The sequence below is a fragment of the Dipodomys spectabilis genome, unplaced genomic scaffold (assembly GCF_019054845.1).
Source record: "Dipodomys spectabilis isolate Male_0828 unplaced genomic scaffold, ASM1905484v1 ptg000207l, whole genome shotgun sequence".
Taxonomy (NCBI): Eukaryota; Metazoa; Chordata; class Mammalia; order Rodentia; family Heteromyidae; genus Dipodomys; species Dipodomys spectabilis.
This window is the reverse complement of record NW_024870884.1, coordinates 6,221,704-6,241,021: the sequence shown is the minus strand read 5'-3', so window position 1 is coordinate 6,241,021 and position 19,318 is coordinate 6,221,704.

The following is a 19,318-nucleotide window of genomic DNA, read 5'->3' as shown; positions in this document are numbered from 1 at the left end:
CTATATGGCTGTCACTATTACCCAATCTTTTTTTTTTTTTTGGTCATGGGGCTTGAACTCTGGGCCTGGGCACTGTCCCTCAGCTCTTTAGCTCAAGGCTAGCGCTCTACCACTAGAGCCATAGCTCCACTTCTGGCCTTTTCTGCTTTTGTGGTGCTGAGGAATCCAACCCAGGGCTCATGCATGCAAGGCAAGCACTCTACCACTAAGCCACCTTCCCAGCTACCCAATCATTTTGACTTTTATTTCAAGCACATTTGAGTTTCCAAGTAGTCCTTGAATGATTGGTAGATATAACATACCTCTACTTGCCATGGAACCAGAAACATCTTTTAATTTTTACCTGATAATCAGTATTCTACTCTGTGGCAAAATTCTACAATAAAAATTCTTCAGTAGGAGAGATAATCTTTGTGGCCTCCAAGTTTTAGCAATTATGAATAACACTACTATAAATATCCTGTGCATGGTTGTTTTTTGGACAGGTTTTAAACTCTTTTGGGTAGTAATATCAGAAGATGGAAACAGTATGCACAGGAATGGTGAAGTGAGCTGGTGAACGCTACATAGGCATCTGGTAGACAGCTGGTGACTAGAGATTCAAAGATTAGTCTCATAAGTTAAAATTGAAGCTCCATAGAAGTGGGTCTAGAGCTAAGTCAACCTTTGTTCTTGATACTGAGTCACCAACTGCCAATTCTCAGGCTACTAAGCTGGCAGTACTTACAATCAAGCATATGTTCTTGGTAAGTACCTCTTTGCTTCATGTTAAGTCTATGATACAGACATCCTTGGTCATGATATGAATGATATCTCATAGGAATCATCAGTCTTCAGTGTTTTTGTTTTTGTCATGTGGCTTGAACTCTGGGCCTGGGCACTGTCCTTCAGCTCTTCAGCCACAGCACCACTTCCAGTTTTCTGGTGGTTAATTCAAGATAAGAATCACATGGACTTTCCTTGCCTGGGCTGGCTTGGAACCACGATCCTCAGATCTCAGCCTCCTGAGAAGCTAGGATTACAGGCACGGTAGTCTTCAGTTATTTTATTTAAATTGTGAGAAGAGACCCATGGGCTTGAGGTTGGGCTTGATGATCTGTCCACTAAGTGACTTTGATTTAGGAGAAATCTAGTCAACATTATCCCTATTAACATTAGCCTCATGAACAGATGTCATCTTCCCCGAACTACAGCAATAGGTGATATATGGTAATATATAATTTTATTTGTCCTCTCAGATCTCTTTTCTGCTCTGTCTGCCCCACCCTTCTAGATCTCCCTGGTGACTGTATTGTGTACTATCGCACCTTCAAGGTAGAAAGTGAAATGGCTCTTCCTTTTGACTCAATAGAAGTTAATTGTTTCCCACTGCAGGAATCCAGAGCTTCTCTTGGACACTTCTCCCAGCATGTGGCTTCTTTGGTTCCAGTATTTCCTCTTGACCCTCTCCTACTCATGCTTTAAACAGCAGTGTCTCACCACTCTATGGGTTTACACTTCATCTTTCTTGATTTTCTAAACACAGTTCGTACCCTGATAAACAGTCACCTCATTAGATGCCTATGGTTCACTTTGAGTATGCCTTCTTTCTCAATGGGACTTTGACCAATGTATATAGGACAGGTGTTATAACAATGATTGATTTTTCTCAATACACTTCTATGTACAATAATAGAGAAAAGGTTAATCCAATGACAATTCTTGAATTTCTCTGTTATGCATTATGAACCATGAACCATAGGTATCGATGTCTTACATGAAGATATGTAGTAGGTTTGACAATAAATTGTAATTTCAACTTAGTAAACATCTTCAGAGAGTTTCAGGGGTTAAACATAATTCAATAGACAGGCTATTTCTTTTGTAGGTGTAGATTTAATGGTAGAGAACATGAGTTTTAAGTATAAGCTCATTTAATTATTACCTTGTGGTTATGAGATTAGTTGCTTTAACTCTGTGAGCTGTACCGAAAGATGAGTGTAAAATCCCTTCCTCACAAATTAAACAAGATAATGTTCATAAAGCACTTAGTTTGCTGCCTGGTAGATAATAAATAGGATTTATGAAATGCCTAAGCAATGCTTATAGTCATATCATTTTCATTGTGCCCAAGAAATAGAAATGGGATCTATAACAGCACTTCCCAATGGGAATTTTTGCAGTGATAGAGTTTGTCTACGTTTATACTGTCCTGTGGGTCTCTATTGAATACTCAGATATTCAAATGTACATCTGACTGAAGAACTGGAGTTTTAATGTAGTTCTAATTAAATTTAAATAGCCACACATAGCCCAAAGCTGCCATATTGGATGGTGGTGGATCTCAAAACCATAGAAAGTACAAGTTCTTTCTTAAGCTCACTAGTGTCTTTTTGTCATTTGAACATAACATAATCAATAGCTAACAATCAGATGATCAGGGCACTCTATCATGTGCCCAGAGACTGATATGATATAGTATTTGAAATATTAATTTTAAAATGTTTTTCAAGCTGGAGAGAGCTGGTAAATTGAAGTTTACTTCCTTAAAAGGAATAACTTATTTTTTAACTTCAATTCCATGTTGATCTTAACCTGAGGACCTACCTGGCCTTCACCTGCTTGTAGTGTACAGTAGACATTACTCCTCAACACAGTATTTCTCCTCTGAAACCAAAGGGTCTTTTTTTTAGTTGTGGGCTTGAACTCAGAGCCTGGGCGCTGTCCCTGAGTTTTTGTATACAAGGCTAGTACCCTACCACTTTGAGCCACAGCCTCCACTTCTGGTTTTCTGGTGTGTAATTGGAGATAAGAATCTCACAGACTTCCCTGGCTGGGTTGGCTTTGATCTGTGATCCTCAGATCTCAGCCTCCTGAATCATTTAGGATTATAGTTATGAGCTACCAGCGGCTGGCAGACAGTCTTTGAGGACTTGAGTAGCCTAGCAAAAAACTCAGTATATATAATGAAGAGAGAAATATGTTTAGAATAGTTCCTAAGTAGACAAGGCTTAGAGAGAGGTCATTTGGATCTGAGTAGTTTAAATATAGACAGTTGTACTGCATTTGCACCCATCCAGATTGTTCAATGGTGATGGACTCTTTTCCACCCTGTTCTGTGCCCTGGGAAGCTGCTGGTAGAATGAACCATGGCACTTCCCTGCCCTGGGAAATGACCAACTGTGGAGAAAACAGCAGCAGTGAAGGATAGAGTGAAATTAGGTCATTTATTCCCCAGAGTCCCTTCTTTTGGGGACAATGGGACTATCAATGTCTCAGTGCTGTAAGTCTTGGTTTCTTTCTCCTGTGAGGGATCCTCTCTCTGTCTCTCTCTCTCTGTCTCTCTCTGTCTCTGATTGAGCTCTTTCTTCTTGCCTCTGCCAGCCCAGGAAAATTAAGAGAAGTAATACTACTGTTGCCAGCCTATATGATTATTCTTGTGGTTTCCTTACACTCTGACCACTTTTCTGAAAAGAGTTCTTTTGTCATAAGCTCTTCTCAGGTTACACCATTTGAATGTACTGTGGAGACTCTTGCTGATATGTCTATGAAATACTATCTCAATGCCTTCTTCTGATCCTTTCTTCCTAGAGGCAATTGCTGTGGGGATAATTTAGGACATTGTTTAATCTCACTGCTTTACCAGACACCTCTAGATGAGTCATTTTATTTGTGTGGGTGGGGTTAGTAAACTCCCTGAAGTGTAAGAAAGATTATCTTGATAGTGGTAACAAGAGAATTTTCTCAAAAGTCCAAGCACAGAGCCCCAAATAAAATAAACCAAAAAAAGTCTCTGCATCTATTAGCCTGCAGCAGTGACCCACAGCTCAGCCCATCCTTTCTTGGCAGGATGTGGTCAGAGTACTATATACAGTTAAGAAATTTCCCTTCTGAGCCTTTCCATCTTGTAGGCTGGTGTGGAGAAAATCAATCCCAAGTGATACCCAAAGCTGAGATGGTGTGCATATAGAATTAGTCGACAAGTGTTGGAAGAATCAAAATGGCATATTGATTTTCTTCTTCCTCAGTGATGGTTAAAATGGCCTTTGTCAGGACTCACTTCCTTTATTTGGGGCACGAATAGAGGACTGGCTTCTACAGCATGCAGTGGGAGAAGGCCAGTAAGAGTTACCTTCCTGAGTGGCTGCCTTTCTGTAATGCTAGCTGACATGCTGAAAACATATCCTTATAGTCCTAGAAATACAGTTCCTTGTAGATGTTCTGTCACATTCCAGAAACTTTCATTCTTAGCATGAGACTTTGACAGTGTTTACAGCAACCTTTCAGAAGATTGAGTGTGTGTGTGGTTTAACCTGTTACTATCCAGTAGCTCTTGCAGAATGGGAAAATTGGAGCCCTGGTTGGAAAGGAAGTAAGCAAAAGAGTAGGACACAGGGATTCACTCAGGAATGGGGGATCTGTTAAAGAGAGCTCAGTGGGTAGTCAGGTGACCACAGAAGGTACTGCACTGGACACCAGAATGGACCTCTGTATGAGTTTATAATGTCACAAAGATGAATTTGGCTGAAACAGTTTAGGTAAAGTGTCAAGGTTAAAGTTGAATAATTCCTTTCCTATTTCATTTATAATAAAATGCTAAAAGATGTCGTAGGGAGAAGATTGCTAAATGGCACCTAAGGGTGTACCTAATCTTGAAGATATAAACCATTAGAATAAGAGCCAGAATACGAACCATCTGGTCCAGTCAATGTACAAAATGACCCTGCTGATGACCAGTGGGTTTATGGGCTAGGGTCTGGAAGTAGAGAGAGGTAATACAGATGTTTCACATCTTCCAGGTCTACCTAGGGATCTTTTTCTGCTTTAGTTCACAATTAAATGAGATTTCTGGGTGTTCAGGGGTCCCAGGTAGAGACCAAGGAGACATCAGGCCTTCCATCTGCCTTCCTCCATGTCTACTCTCTTTGGATCAGATCTCAAAGACTACATGCCTGAGACCATTCACTTTTTCCTTTCTTGTGTCTCTAATTTGGGTAAGATGGCAGTTGATAATTTGGGGATGCAGACTGAGGTCTAATGAACCAGAAAGCCTGATCTTCAGATAGGTTTATTAAGAGGACATCTTCCTATCCTGTTTTTCTCATTCGTCACCTTCTCTGAGGGAAGCCCTAGGGGTCATTCTTCATTTCCCCTCTCCTATCCTCAGATAACTTAGCAGCAAAACTTGCATCATGTGCACTCAGTAAGACTGCTGCTCCCCACCTAGACTGTCACCTTCCTGTCCAACAGCCTGCCAGCTCTGGCCTTGTCCATTATCATGGATTCTTATCTAGGCTCTGGTCTTTACTCTGGCCCTTGGTGATTTGTCCTCCACACAGGCTTACAAATGTAAATTGGATCATATCATTCCCTTGCTTAACAGCCTGCCCTAGCTTTTCCAACACACCCTGAAAAGAAATCAGAATGTCTCATTGTGGTCTCAGATACTCACACGATGTGGTTCCTTCCATGTCTCCAATCTTATCTCCAGCCATTCTCTCCCCTCTCTTCAAGACAGCCTAACCTACACAGTAGAAATAGATACTCCTTGGAGTGGATGAGCACATTTCACCCTTTTGCTACATATTCCCCTAACATCTTTACATAACTTTCTCACTTCAATGTTACTTTTAAATGTTACCTCTTCCTTGACTCTCTTCTCAGAAGTGCTGCCTCCTCTCCCTATATTTATGCTTAGGCTTTTCCCCTTGTGGTAATTTGCATCACTCCTGGATATTATGATAAATAATATAACTATCTGTATGGATTTTGTATTCTCTTTTCTAGCATGCAAGTCTTTGAGAGCGGGACTTTATCTGTTCATTGTTCTATCTGGGCAAGTGTCTGGGATGCTGTAGGTATGAGGAAATGTTAGTGGAATGAGTGAGTGGATTGTGGAAAGAAAGGAGTCATGGCTGGCCTTGGAGCCACAAGCCAAAGGAGCACAGAAAGCACAGAGCTTCTAGGAACTGTAGCTCAGTGTCAGAATCTGAGTGAAAGCCAGTTACAGCAGATGTGAATTCCAGGCACAGAAAGAACTGCAGACACATTGAGGCCCCTTCTCAAATGGAAAGTTTCCTAAACCCTTATGGAAGCAGAGGCCACATGAGGCCTGAATAGCTCTGTAATGGAGCTTAATTTAAAGACAGTAAATCCTTTAGTTCCAAGGAGTGTTGAGCTAGAAAGCTGTTTACTATGAAGCCATCATTAATCTGTCCATTAAACAGTGAAGTTGGGGACAGACTCATGCCCACCCAAACCAACTCCCAACACACTAGAATCCCTCCCCCCAGCACAAAAGAAGAAACAAACCAAACAATTCTTTAGACAAGTTGTCATGATGCAGACACTTGCCCCTCCCCAGAGAGCAGGCTGTTCTATGGCCCACTCACTTCTGTGGGGGAACTCCGCTCAGCAGCAAGGGGCTCTGTACTGGCTGGGAATCCCCACTGCAGCAGCAATCTCTGCATGGCCGAGCTGAAAAACACTTCTCAGGTCTAGTACACAGCCCCATGAGGAGAGAGAGCTGCATTTGGCTTTCCTGAGAAGCCAAGCCAGGGATGCTGGGACACCTGGGTGCTATGGGAAAGTTGCTTTTAGAGTTTGGAAGTGAAGACTCAAGCTGGAAGTGCCAGAGACACCAACTGGTGCGCCCAGCTTGTCTGCCCTCAGCTTCTCTTGGGGCACTCTCAAAATCTTTGTACAAGCAGCGTATGGCTGTGTGTTCATAACTCAGCTCTTCGTTTGCAGAGGAAGTAAGATGAAGATTTTTCTCCCCTAAACAACTAAATAAACCACTTAGGCCTTTCTGACTCAGAAACCACAGACCCCACAGCCAATATGCATCTATTTATTCTCATTTATGAATTTTGATTAAGAGCCCATTGTGTGACTAACACCCAGCTCAGATTGAGAGCGTAATGGTAAAACAAGATTCACTCGCTCCCCACCGAGTTGGATAATTCCACCCCAGTGTGGTACTTTCTATAACACAGAAGGTAATGCACTCCAGTAGCCAAGAACTGAAATTGATTTTTGTCACTATTTATCTGAGTAACTCTGGGTAAATTACTTTACTTCTCTGAGCTTCATTTTTTTTTAATCTATACTTTTTAGAGAAACATATGATGGGTTAAAAAAAAAAGAACAACAAAATGTATTAGTAAGTATTTAGCTCATGTGCCAATAAAGGCACTAGCTCTGATTTTAGTTATTAAAGTAAGGCTTAGTAGAAATTACTGTAAAGGCCTATTTATATATTGAAACACCCTGTTTCTTGGAAAATGTATTTTATGCTTAGGGCCAGGACTTGAAAAAAGTTGAGTAATTGTAAATCTCTTTCTTTTTTGATTGCTTCCTGCTTCAGTTTCTCTATCCAAGTCTTTCTCCTTCCCTGTTCTCAGAACCCTGCATACTCTCGATCTTCAGATTTTCTCTGTCAAAGCTGCTCACAGCAGATTGACAGACAGGAAGGAATCTAAGCAAAGTGTGCACATCACGTTGTCATTGATTTAGAGCATGGCTCCTCTTAGAGGTATTCATATCTCACTCAAAAATGGTGTCATTTCAGGTATCAGTGAAAGCTGTCTTTTCTGAAAGTAATTAAAGAGCTTGGCATCGGAGACACATAGAGCCGGAATAGTCTTAGAAACAGAACCATGAATACCTTGGAACTTGGTTCGAAACAGAGATGTCAATGCAAATCTGCAGAAAAAGACAGAACTATTTTCAGGAGCTGGGATAATTGGCTAAGGAAGAAAAGAAATGTTTCTTCCGGGCACTGGTGGCTTATACCTGTAATCAATCCTAGCTACTCTGGAGGTTGAGAGCTGAGGATTGCAGTCCAGGCAGGAAAGTCTATGCAACTCTTATCTCCGATTAACCAACCAAAAGCTGGAAGTAGCGCTGTGGCTCAAGTGGTAGAGCTCCAGTCTTGAATAAAAAAGCTAAGGGACAATATCCAGACTCTGATTTCAAGAGCAGTACTCCCTCCCCCCATTTCCTCCCTCCCCCCCTACACACACACACACACACACACAAAACCATAAAGTAAAAAAATTGTCTTGATGTATACTTAAGTAAATTCTGGATGGAATTAAAATCTGAATTTGAGAAAGATGGTTAAAAAATTTGAGAAGCATAGGAGATCTTTAAACATAAGGAGCTATCAGCATCCCCCAAGTCTGCAGCACAGGAGGTAAACCAGGTACCATCACAATGGCCCCTTCTTTTCAAGAAACACCCAAGTGAAGACCATTGGTGAAATCTTTCATACTTGTGGGCATTTTTAATGGTCCTGAATGATTGAGACATGATGTATTAGTCCTTAGCTGGGAAAACAAACTAAGGTATATGACAGAAACTATTTTATTTATTTTACTCAGTGTATTTACCTAGCTAGCATCTGCTTTGGACTAGATACTGTGTACATAAATACTTAGGGGCATAGAAAAATCTCCATGTCCAATCCTGGTTTAAGAGAATGACACTGATCATCTGTACTCTATGACTTCCTGGAGCAACAGGTTGTAGCCATTGAAAGACAAGCTACAAAAAGTCTTTCAAGAAATTTGTATTGTTTCTTTGAGGATTTGTTGTTGGGGGATTTAATTTTTTGAGTTCCAGGTATATTTTAGATATGAGACCTTTGTCCATTGTATGGCTAGTGAAGATCTTCTCCCAATCTGTGGGCTTTCTACTGATCTTGCTAGCTATGTCCTTTGCTAAGCAGAAGCTCTGCAATTCATGCAATCCCATTTGTCCAACCTTTCTTTGATTTGTTGTGCTTCTGGGTCTCTATTAAGAAAAATTTGGCCTGTGCCAAGGAGACCTAGGGTTTCTCCTATTCCATCCTGTAATGTTTTCAGAGTGTCTGCTTTGACTCCGAGGTCTTTGATCCATTTGGAGTTGATTCTGGTGCAGGGTGATATATAATCCTCAAAGAAACAACTGCCCAATAAATAAGTGGGCTAAAGACTTAAAGAGAAACTTCTCTGAAGAGGAAAGAAGGATGGCCAATAGACACGTGAAGGATGGCCAATAGACACACACCTCTCTAGCTATAAAAGAAATGCAAATCAAAATCAAGAACTCTAATAACAACAGATGCTAGAGGGGATGTGGACTGCATTGTTGGTGGGAGTGTAAACTTGTTCAGTCACTTTGGAAAGCAGTATGGAGGTTCCTCAAAAGACTCCACACAGAGCTTCCCGATGACCCATCAATCTCACTTTTGGACATTTAGCCAAATGATCACAAATGAGAGCACACTAAAGCTACCAGCACAACTATATTTATTGCAGCATTATTTACCGTAGCTAAGATATGGAACCAACCCAGATGCCCCTCAGTAGATGAATGGATCAAGAAAATGTGGTATATACACAATGGAATTCTATGCCTCCATCAGAAAGAATGACATTGCCCCATTTGTTAGAAAATGGAAAGGCTTGGAAAAAATTATATTAAGTAAAGTAAGTCAGGCCCAGAGAAACATAGGTCCCATGGTTTCCCTTATTTGTAATAACTAGTATATGTCTGAGACAAGCAGAAACGGTCAGATAAGTTGATGTTAGGCAAAATGAACCCCAAGATAAGGACTCAAATGGTTTTTCTTTCCTGCTATTGTTTCTAACATATTTATAAGATGATTTCTTCATTACTTTGTATGTCCCTCTCCCACAGCATAACCTGGTATAGCCTCTGTTTTCACTGTATTTGATGTTGGTATACTTTGTGGAGGGGAAGGGAAAAAACAAGTTGTTTAAATAGGGATGCAGGTGGACCCATTGCAACAATGAGATGTACAAGACATTATATTGAAAAATGAACTTTACAACTTTGGTGCGGGGGGAGAGGAGGCGGGGGGGGGGGGGAGATGAGAAGGGATGGTAAGGGGAAACAAAGGAGAAGGCAAAAATGCTTGATAAGAAATGTCCTCATTACCTTGCCCATGTAATTGTAACCCCTCTGTACGATATTTTCACAATAAAAAAAAATAAATTTGTATTGGTAAGATAGGTCTCAGCTAGTAGTCCACACCTTTAGTCCTAGCTAATTAAGAGGTTGAAATTGGGAAGATCAAGCCCACGCCAGGTCAATAATGTTTATGAGAGCCCTTCTCCACCAATAACTACTGAGTTTAGTATCATATTCTTGACATCTCAGCTTCAGTGGGAAATATAAAATAGACAAGAAGCAAGACCCTATCTCAAAAGTAACCAAGGCAAACAAGGGCTGGATGACTCATCAGGAAAGCACCTGTCTAACATGTATGAGGCCCTCATTCAACCCCCGGTACCATAAACAAATTGTATTTGTAATGCCTTCAAGATGATATACTTGTTAGACCAATGAATTGTAGTTGCTTCTTCATCCTGTAAAATATGGGTATGACCTGAAGTCAGTATATTTCATATTATATGAAGTGACTGAACCATGGGTCCATTTTTCCTTTCCACCCATCCTTCAGGGGACATCTTATTGATACCTACTATGTGCTAAGCGCCACAGATAGAAGAACAAATAATAAATTGTTAATTTCCCCAAGGATGTCAGATTCTTAGATAATTATACTCCATGGTTTTAGGGCAGTACGAGGAGGAGTCTCAGGAGGCAATGGAATCAGTAGTTGGAAGGGTCTGTGTTTGGGTCAGAGGCTTCCTGTAGGAGGGGGCTCTGAGATGGATCTGAAAGGCTGTGTAGGGTTTACAGTGGGAATAATACTCTGGAAAGGAGGCAGCCTAATCAAAAATAGGTGACATGAATTTTTTCCCTCCAGATACATTTTGTCTTTTTCTGGATAATCACTGAGCTATAGCATGATCATTTAATATGTCCGAGATCCAAGTTCCAGGCAGCTGACTGACTGGACCATCTGAGCCAATAGAGTCCCGGAGATTCTCTCTAGGAACTGGACTCTTCAGCATAGTTATTCCAAGGAAGGAAAATGATGGATACAACCTTTTCTGGAAAAGATTTCTCACAGATTCTGCCATCTGAATTCTAAATCTGCTCTGTCTCAACTATTCCATGCCTGACTGTTGAATTTTTCCCCTTAATTTTGTATATATACAAAAGTAAACAGATCTCTTATTTCAATGCATCCTTTTTTACTTATGTTATTAAGAATCTACAACTTACAAATACTTTTTAAAACTAAAGAAAAAAACCTTGAATGTCTAGGCAATCAGGTCTTTATCTACTGGATCTCCTTAAGGAAAATTTCTAAGGCTTTATAAGTTCTATTGTAAGAGGAAGTAGAAGGGAAGGAGCGGGGAGAGATGAGGGAGAAAAAAAGGAAGAAAGGAAAGGAAAGGAAGATGAAGGAAGGAAAGAAAGGCTAGCACAAATCCTTAGATACACATAGAAGAATGATAGAAGGTACATTCCTTGGGGTTATGGTTTGTGAGGAAGAGTGGCCGATCCCACTGGCATGACCTTCCTTACATTGGCTGGCTTCTCTCTCTTCTACATCTGGAGTATAAAATGGAATAGAAGAAAATAAAGCCAGTATGATGCCACTTCACACAGAACCCCACAGGTATCTGCTGGAGATCTGGAGACAATTAACATGGCTGGCCCTCAGAGCAGACATGTATATGACAGAGAGCTAGTGATGTCAGAGTTTGAACCTACTGCTGACTGAGATTGTAAGCTACGCAGTCCCTAAGCCCAAGGTCTATTATTGGAGCGGAAACAATGAAGAGCTCTGGCCTTTTCATTGTTGTAATTACAGCAACATCTCTGGTACAAATTATGACTCATTTACTCTTTAAGGCAATTAGCATCTGGATTGCCACCAAGGAAACCCATTTTTGTTGTTGTTGTTATTGTTGCAAAGAGGCATCACTTGGTGCCCACAGAACAATGGAGACTCCACTTCTTGAGAAGTGCTCAATGCTGGAGTGAGAATAAAGGGTTCACTTCCAAATAAGTGAAGTAAATCATGGGAAGTTACTTGCCCCCTCACACTCCCTGGGATGCATTGGTATTCCCAAGGCTTTTCATTTTGGCTTTCATTACTCTGTGTGTGTTGTCGTTATCAGGATTTACCTGCAAAATGACTATCGTAGTTCAGCTCACAGAGAATTTATAAAATTACTCACAAAGCACATGCCCTATCTGTTTAATTGAAAATGTTTTGACTTCTCAGTTTCTCAGTTGGAAGCAACCAATGAGGTTTTCTTTGGTGGATGCTATGTTCTGAGTGTTTGTGTCTCTCAAAAAAAAATTTTTTTTTTGCAATTCTAAGCCTCATAGTGACGGTATTAGTTGATTGGGCTTTTGGTAGATACTCAGGTCATGAGTGTGAAGCCCTCATGTCTAGGATTAATGCCCTTATCTATGCGACCACAGGGATCTAGGCCTTCTATTTTACTGTGTGAAGACACAGTAGGGGAAGGTTGTGTAGGGATCAGAAAGTGGGCCCTCAATGAACACCATATCTATGATTAGAGTCTTGATCTTGGACTTCCCAGTTATCAGAACTATGAGGAACAAATTCTGTTTTGGTTTTGGTTTTCTTAAGAGTACTGAAGTTTGAACTCAAGCTCTTCCACTTGCTGAGCAAGTGCGCTGCCACTTGAGCCATACTTCCAACTATTTTTTTTTTCTTTTTTTTTTTTAATTGTGAAAATGCCATACAGAGGGGTTACAATTATGTGACCAAGGTAATGAGTACATTTATTTTTCGGATAGGTTCTTGAGCTTTTTACCCAGATCTGGTCTCAGAGAGCAATCCTTTGGCCTCTACCTCCTGACAAACTGGAATTATAGACATGTCCCATTACATGTAGCCCAAATTTCTGATGGTTATAATCTACTTGGTTTGTGATATTTTGTTGGAGGATCTGGATGGACTAAGGCAGTAGATATATACAACGCAGTTGCTGAAAGAAAGCCGTCAGTCATAAATTCTGTAGCAGCTCAAGGAAAATCAGGATATTAGCTCTCCTGATGAGTATTTATTTGAATATTGTCCAGGGCTTCCCCTAGTATTCATTGCATTTCATGCTATTATAAATAACACAAATCCAGTCTTGAGCTGACTTGAGAACAATTAGGAAATTATTATCTCTGGTCACTGAAAATTCATTTGACTTGGACTAAATTTAGAGTTCAATTTTTTTCCTCCTGTGTCTGCTCTCTCTATATTAAATTTATTTCTAGGATCCATACAGTATCTTCTGAAGTTCCAGGTTTATCCTATTACAAGACAAATTCCTCAAAAAAGAACAAATATATTTACTGAGATTTTTTTTTCTGTCAAGTCCCTGAAATGCATCATAGTTGAACCAGCTTAGGTCACATGTAAACACCTGATTGTGTAGTCATGATGAGGGAATATTGATGATGATCCTATTGGCTTATGCACAAGGGTCTATTCTTATGTCCTATGGGAGGAGAGTCAGGGAAGATGGGTGGTCACATACAAATAACCCTGAGCATCAGTACTCCTGTGGAGGTGAGGGGAGGAGTTGCTGTAGAGGAAAATCTCAAATGCCTATCTAGCACATCTCTCTGCAGAATGGGATACGGTCTGAGGCAGAAGGAATGAGCCTCCATCATGAAATGTTTGCTTGCATTTCCTCCTATTAGCTTCAAAGATTCCTAAGTTCTTCCAAATCCAGGCACCCCCCCCCCCCGCCCCCTCCTCCAGAGCAGTCACAGCTTTGGTGGTAGGCATGGGAGGAAGAAATAAACTAACATGTAATCAGCAGATCTGCCCAGATTGGGAAAAAATCTTACAATCATTTGGATCCCCTAGAACATATGAAACAGAGTTTAAATAGTTATTTTCTCTGCAGGAATTTTGGCAAATAGAATTATGCAACCTAATGATTTTATAAATAGGTCTTTGAAAACAACTAACAAGAACTCCCACTGACCAGTAGAGCTGGCCTACATACAAGGATAGTTACTGGATGCTTTGTTAATGTACTCCTCACAACAGACTCCTGGGGAAGATACAGCCATTTCTATCATCCAGGTGAAGAAACTGCAGATCAGAGAGGTTAGGTAAGTTTCTGGGTTCACAATAAGTGACTGAGATAGACGGGATTCAAGACTTTCTCTGCCAGAACTCTAGGCATGGACCAACAAGCCATAGCCTTCTTCCTTTCTTCTGAGATTACACACAACTGGCAGGATCTGTCCTCCTTTCCATAAGGAACAATGGGATGAGAAAATTTCAGGTTTTCTTTTGTGTCTTTTGTAGGAGGACAAGGAAAATAATATTAGAATTTCTGGGGCATCAACTGGGTTTGGGTCACTGGGAACACTCTATTGTAGCTTAGCTGGAAATGCGTCTTATGGCTCAAATGTTTTGGAGGAGAATGTGATTTCTCAGGTTTTCTTAGCTTCAGTTTCTGCACCAACCAGAGGTCTGGAGGTTGATATGAGCAGACACCATCTAGCTCTCCACCTGCCTAATAGCCACTCCCCAGCACTCATGAAATGATGCGTCAGGATGCTTCCCTGACTCACTCCTAGAGTCTGTCCACACCAGCCTCTGCCACCCCCGCTCCTCAGAGACCACACTTACTAAGATCACTGACGATCCTCTGATTCCTAAACCCACATGGAAATTTCTTTGTGATTCTTTCTGGTCTCCAGGGTGCTTGGATCACACCCCCGTCTTTGGTACTCAGTATCCTCTAACAAGCACTAGTCTCACCGCTGGGATGTCTTCCCTTCCAGGCATGTCTAGGATGTGTCCCATCATAGCAAGGAGGTCCTATGTGCTCACCTGGGGTTGTTGATGCTGTGAAGGACAGGGTAGGATCCCAAGCACTGCTGCTTGTCTTTTGTGTGTGCCATATACAGAAATCCTATTAGATGGGTACTGGGAGTTAGATATGGTTTGTCCCCTAAAGATCAGGTGCTGGAGGCTTAGTCCCCTTGTATCAGTGTTGAGATGATGGGAACTTTAAGAGGTGGAGTCCAGAGGAAGATTAGGTTATGGGGGCTCCACCCTCCTGAATGGATTAACGTCTCTAGAGCATTTGATAGACACTTAGCTCCTCCCGGTCTCTTCCTTCCTTTCTTACGCATTGTAAACCTACTAAAGAATTTTGTTTATCATGAGTTTTGAACACCACTGTACTTGTGATTTACCATTAATTTAAGGCATACACAGTCCATCATTCCTCATTTTCACTCTAAGAAGCTGCTAGAGTCACACACAGTCTTTTGGTTGTGGTGGAAACATTATGTCTTATCTTGGCTGTACTTTCTTGTTCTCTCATCTTTATCTATATGCTAGTTAAATCTTCACTTACTCAGGTCTCATGTCATTTGATGGTGTCATTTGATATCCAGTCAAGAAATCATCCCAGATTTTTCAACAGGGAAAGTTGAACAGGTATCAGTGGTGAAGATACACCTAAGAAAGGGACCAAGAAATTGTGACAGTAGGGAGCATATAGAGGAACAGAGGGAAGAGACTGAAGTAACCAGGAGCTTAGAGAAGGGAATGCACAGAGCTAAGACCCCGGTCATTGAGGAGAGGCATGGCCAGCTAGTGAAGAATATGGAAAAACTCTGTAAATGAGAGCCAACAGCTATAGCTATAGTAAAGGTCACAGACTAAAAAATAATAGAAACACAAAGCAGATCCTTTCTCATGAACAGCACCCTAAAGGACCACGCTAATGAAGCTTTCTGATTACTGTTGTAGCATCCCAAAGAACATAGAAGTAGGTGTGTTATAGTTTGAATCTTAAGTGTCTCTCAAAGGCACATGAGGTAAAAGATTGGCTGGGAAGGGGCTGGAGAGAGGATGGTTAAAGGGTAGATGGGCGCAGTTGGATAAAAGGAAGTCTTTCTAAAATTCAGTAGTATAGTCAGGTAAATATAGTTGATAGATAGTTACAAAATAATTAGTAGAGAAGATTTTTCATGTTGTTAGCATAAAGAGATGACAAATGTCTGAAGTGATGAATATACCAATATACTCTGATTTTTGTTGTTGCTGTTGTCAGTTGTAGGGCTTGAACTTGGGACATAGGCTTTGTCTCTGAGCTCTTTTTGCTCAAGGCTAGCACTCTCCCACTACAGCCACTGTGCCACTTCCAGTTTTCTGGTGGTTAATTGGAGATAAGAGTCCCAAGACTTAGGCTAGGGGGTGGGGGATGGGGTCAGGGAGGGAAGGGATAGTAGGAAAAAGACAAAGGAGGGGGTAACAATGTTTACAAGAAATGTACTCATTACCTTACTCATGTATCTGTAACCCTCCTGTATAGCATCTTTGTCATAAAATAAAATCTCATGGACTTTCCTGCCCAGGCTAGCTTTGAACCACAATCCTCAGACCTCAACCTCCTCAGCAGCTAGGATTACAGGTATGAACTAATATATATGTTATATATACATACGTATAATAATATACATATAATGAAATAATAAGATTAGAAAAGCCAGGCAGTAGTTCATACCTGTAATATATACACACATATATATGTTATGTAGTCACACACCCCAAATATGTACAACTATGCATCAATAAAAGTAATTTGTAAAATAATACCAGAAGGTCTACAAATACTTTTCTTAATCTTTCTTCTACCTTTCAAGCCAGTTTTGATCCTTTTGCACTTTGTGAGAATTAGGTGGCTGTACCCCAGGGATCCCTATCTTGTGTAGCTATGATTTTTTTCAGATGATAAGGTCAGAAGGTAAGGCCAGAAGATAAGAGTCAAAAGGTGAATCAGATGACCAGGAGGAGAAAGCTGGAGCCTCAAAGAATATTCCATATTCTATGTGAGATACCACTTGTGTAAGGCCTTCCTAGAACCCAACTTTATAGAGAGATGCTCCTAGAAAAAATGTAGGTAAATGTCATCATGCAAGTGTGATGGGTCAAACTGAAAGGAATTTCGAGGAGGAATTTTTGTAGGGGCAAAAGACATTGCCAAATGGGAATTTGCTTTCTTGCAGAAACATGGGCTTGCAGAAAGGAAGAAGAAACCCCCTTTTCTTTACACTAGCAACCCAAGAAGCACTGTGAACGTTCATCCATTTTTCTCACTTTTCTTAAACCATCGTCACTTAATATATGTTTTGTTCTTGAAAAAACAGCTCAAATGGTAGAGTACCTGCCTAACAAGTTACAAGGCCCTGAGTTCAAACCTTGGGATTTTGAAAACAAAACAAAACAGAGAAGCATTGCTCCCTGGAGCCTTCAAATACTAATGATTCAAACGAAACCAAACCAACCAAAAAACAAACATTCATTATAATTCTGTATATTATGCTAGGTATCATGGATTAAAACTGGGATACAGTCGTCTTATGCAAAATTTATATAATCCCTTCAGTTTTATTTTTATTGCTTGAAATTTCCCAATTCAATGCCATCTTTTTCTCTGGGATCATCATTTCTCAGGGTTAGACTGAGATCAATAATTATAGTGAAATTGGCATTTTTGGAGGAAAATCATGTTTTTAGCTGTACATAGATTGGATAGCACCCTGGTTAAGAAAATGGTGTGCTCTTTTATGACTATGTTCATCAACAATACCATAAGCATGATTTCACTTTGTTGTTTAAATTCTGCCAGTCTTACTGTACCAGCTTACCTATTAATGAATTTTCTTTCCTATCCTTTCATACTTGGTTTCTAGAGTGAAATTTTACTGAAGGAACCTTGACATGAGAGAGAATAGTCATGACCAGACCATTCTCCTTTGAGTACCAAGAGTTGTTAAATATTAAAAAAAAAAAAGTTGTTAAGTGTGAAACACTCAAGTCAAAGACTCGGTTTACTGCCTGTTCATTCAGAGAGAGGCTTCCAAGGCAATCCTGTTCATTTTTGGAATTGTATTGTCATAGATGTGTGTGTGTGTGTGTGTGTGTGTGTGTGTGTGGTGCTGGGAATCAAACCCAGGAATTTATATGTTCAGGACAAGCACTCTACTAGAACTATATCTCCACTACTGTGCATGGTCACCATCTGATTTGGAAGAAGTCAAACTTCCTGGGTATGACTGAGAAATTCACTGTAATCATTTATCCTTTGAATACATATTTGTTGAACATCATTAATATGTTTGGCACTATTCTCTATATATTACTAATGTATGTGGTGATGATTGGATTTAGTTTTTGAATATCTTATGAAATGATGTGTCTGTTCAGGTGGAAAAATCATATAGGCAACTAGAGATTTAAGCTTGGAAGAGTGAGGGGAGACCAAACTAAAATTAAAGTTGGCAACTGTCATAGGACCATGTTGAGACCACCATCCTGGAAAGTGGTCCACATGACTAAAACATGAGTTTTGATAGCTGTGTCCTACATCAACCTAAAGCTTAGAACTTGGAAGGAGGAGGAGGAAACTGCCCAGGAAGTGGTGAGTGAGGAGAAAACTCAGGATGATTTGAAGTGTCAGATGTATCAGAAGGCATTTCAACCAAGAGTGGTGACCATGTATTGTAGGCAGGTGATAGATCACATAGAATGAAGCCTTCGACTTGTCATGGATTTAGCAGCTTGGATGTCACTGGTAACCTAGAAGAGTATTCTTGGAATAGGTTCCGCTATGAAAAAGGAGGAGCAATTGGAGACTCTGGGAATAAGGAAGTCTCAGTAAATTTCCTCAAGTAAAAATTCTGGAAAATTTACTTATAGCTAGAGAGAGAGATAAAGAGATCAAAATATTTTTAAGTTGTAAGAGCACTTAGACATCTTGTATGCTGACAGAGGTGATGTTTTAAGCAAAGGAAGCACAGATGATACAGATGAGTTTGAAGCCAATGTTGAAGCCATGTCTTTCAGCTGGTGAGAGGTGGGCCTGGTAAGGGGTTGACCTCAAACAGGGATCTAACACATCCACCCACTGCAATAGGCAGAAAGGGAGGGGAACAGGGTTGTGAGTAGAGGAGGTAGTAAAACTTGTAGAAATTCTCCTGTAGTTGCTTCTATCTTCTCCAGAGTATTAAGAAGAGATTTGAGAGGGGAGGAAAAGTTGTCCAATGGTTGCCTGGGAATGTGGAGTGAATGGAATCACAAAATGCAGTGTAATTGTCAAGGCAGCATTTGTGGCCTAAGTTGCACTTTAAATGAATTTATTCTGAAGGTCATATTTTCTCCAGTCATATTCAACTCTAAGTATAGTCCTGAAGAAGGTGGAGAATTAGATTCCATAAGGACTGGATTTGTCATGTGAACCAAGTGAAGGGGAGCAAAGAAAAGCTCTTAAGTTGACCCAAAGGAATAAATGACTAGCTAAAGAGTTTTAGTACAGTGAGAGAAATAAAGCCATGAAGGTACTGTAGATAATTCAATGTGGCAAAAACCAATGCACTGCAGGTCCTAGAGCAGTAAAACAATTTCCAG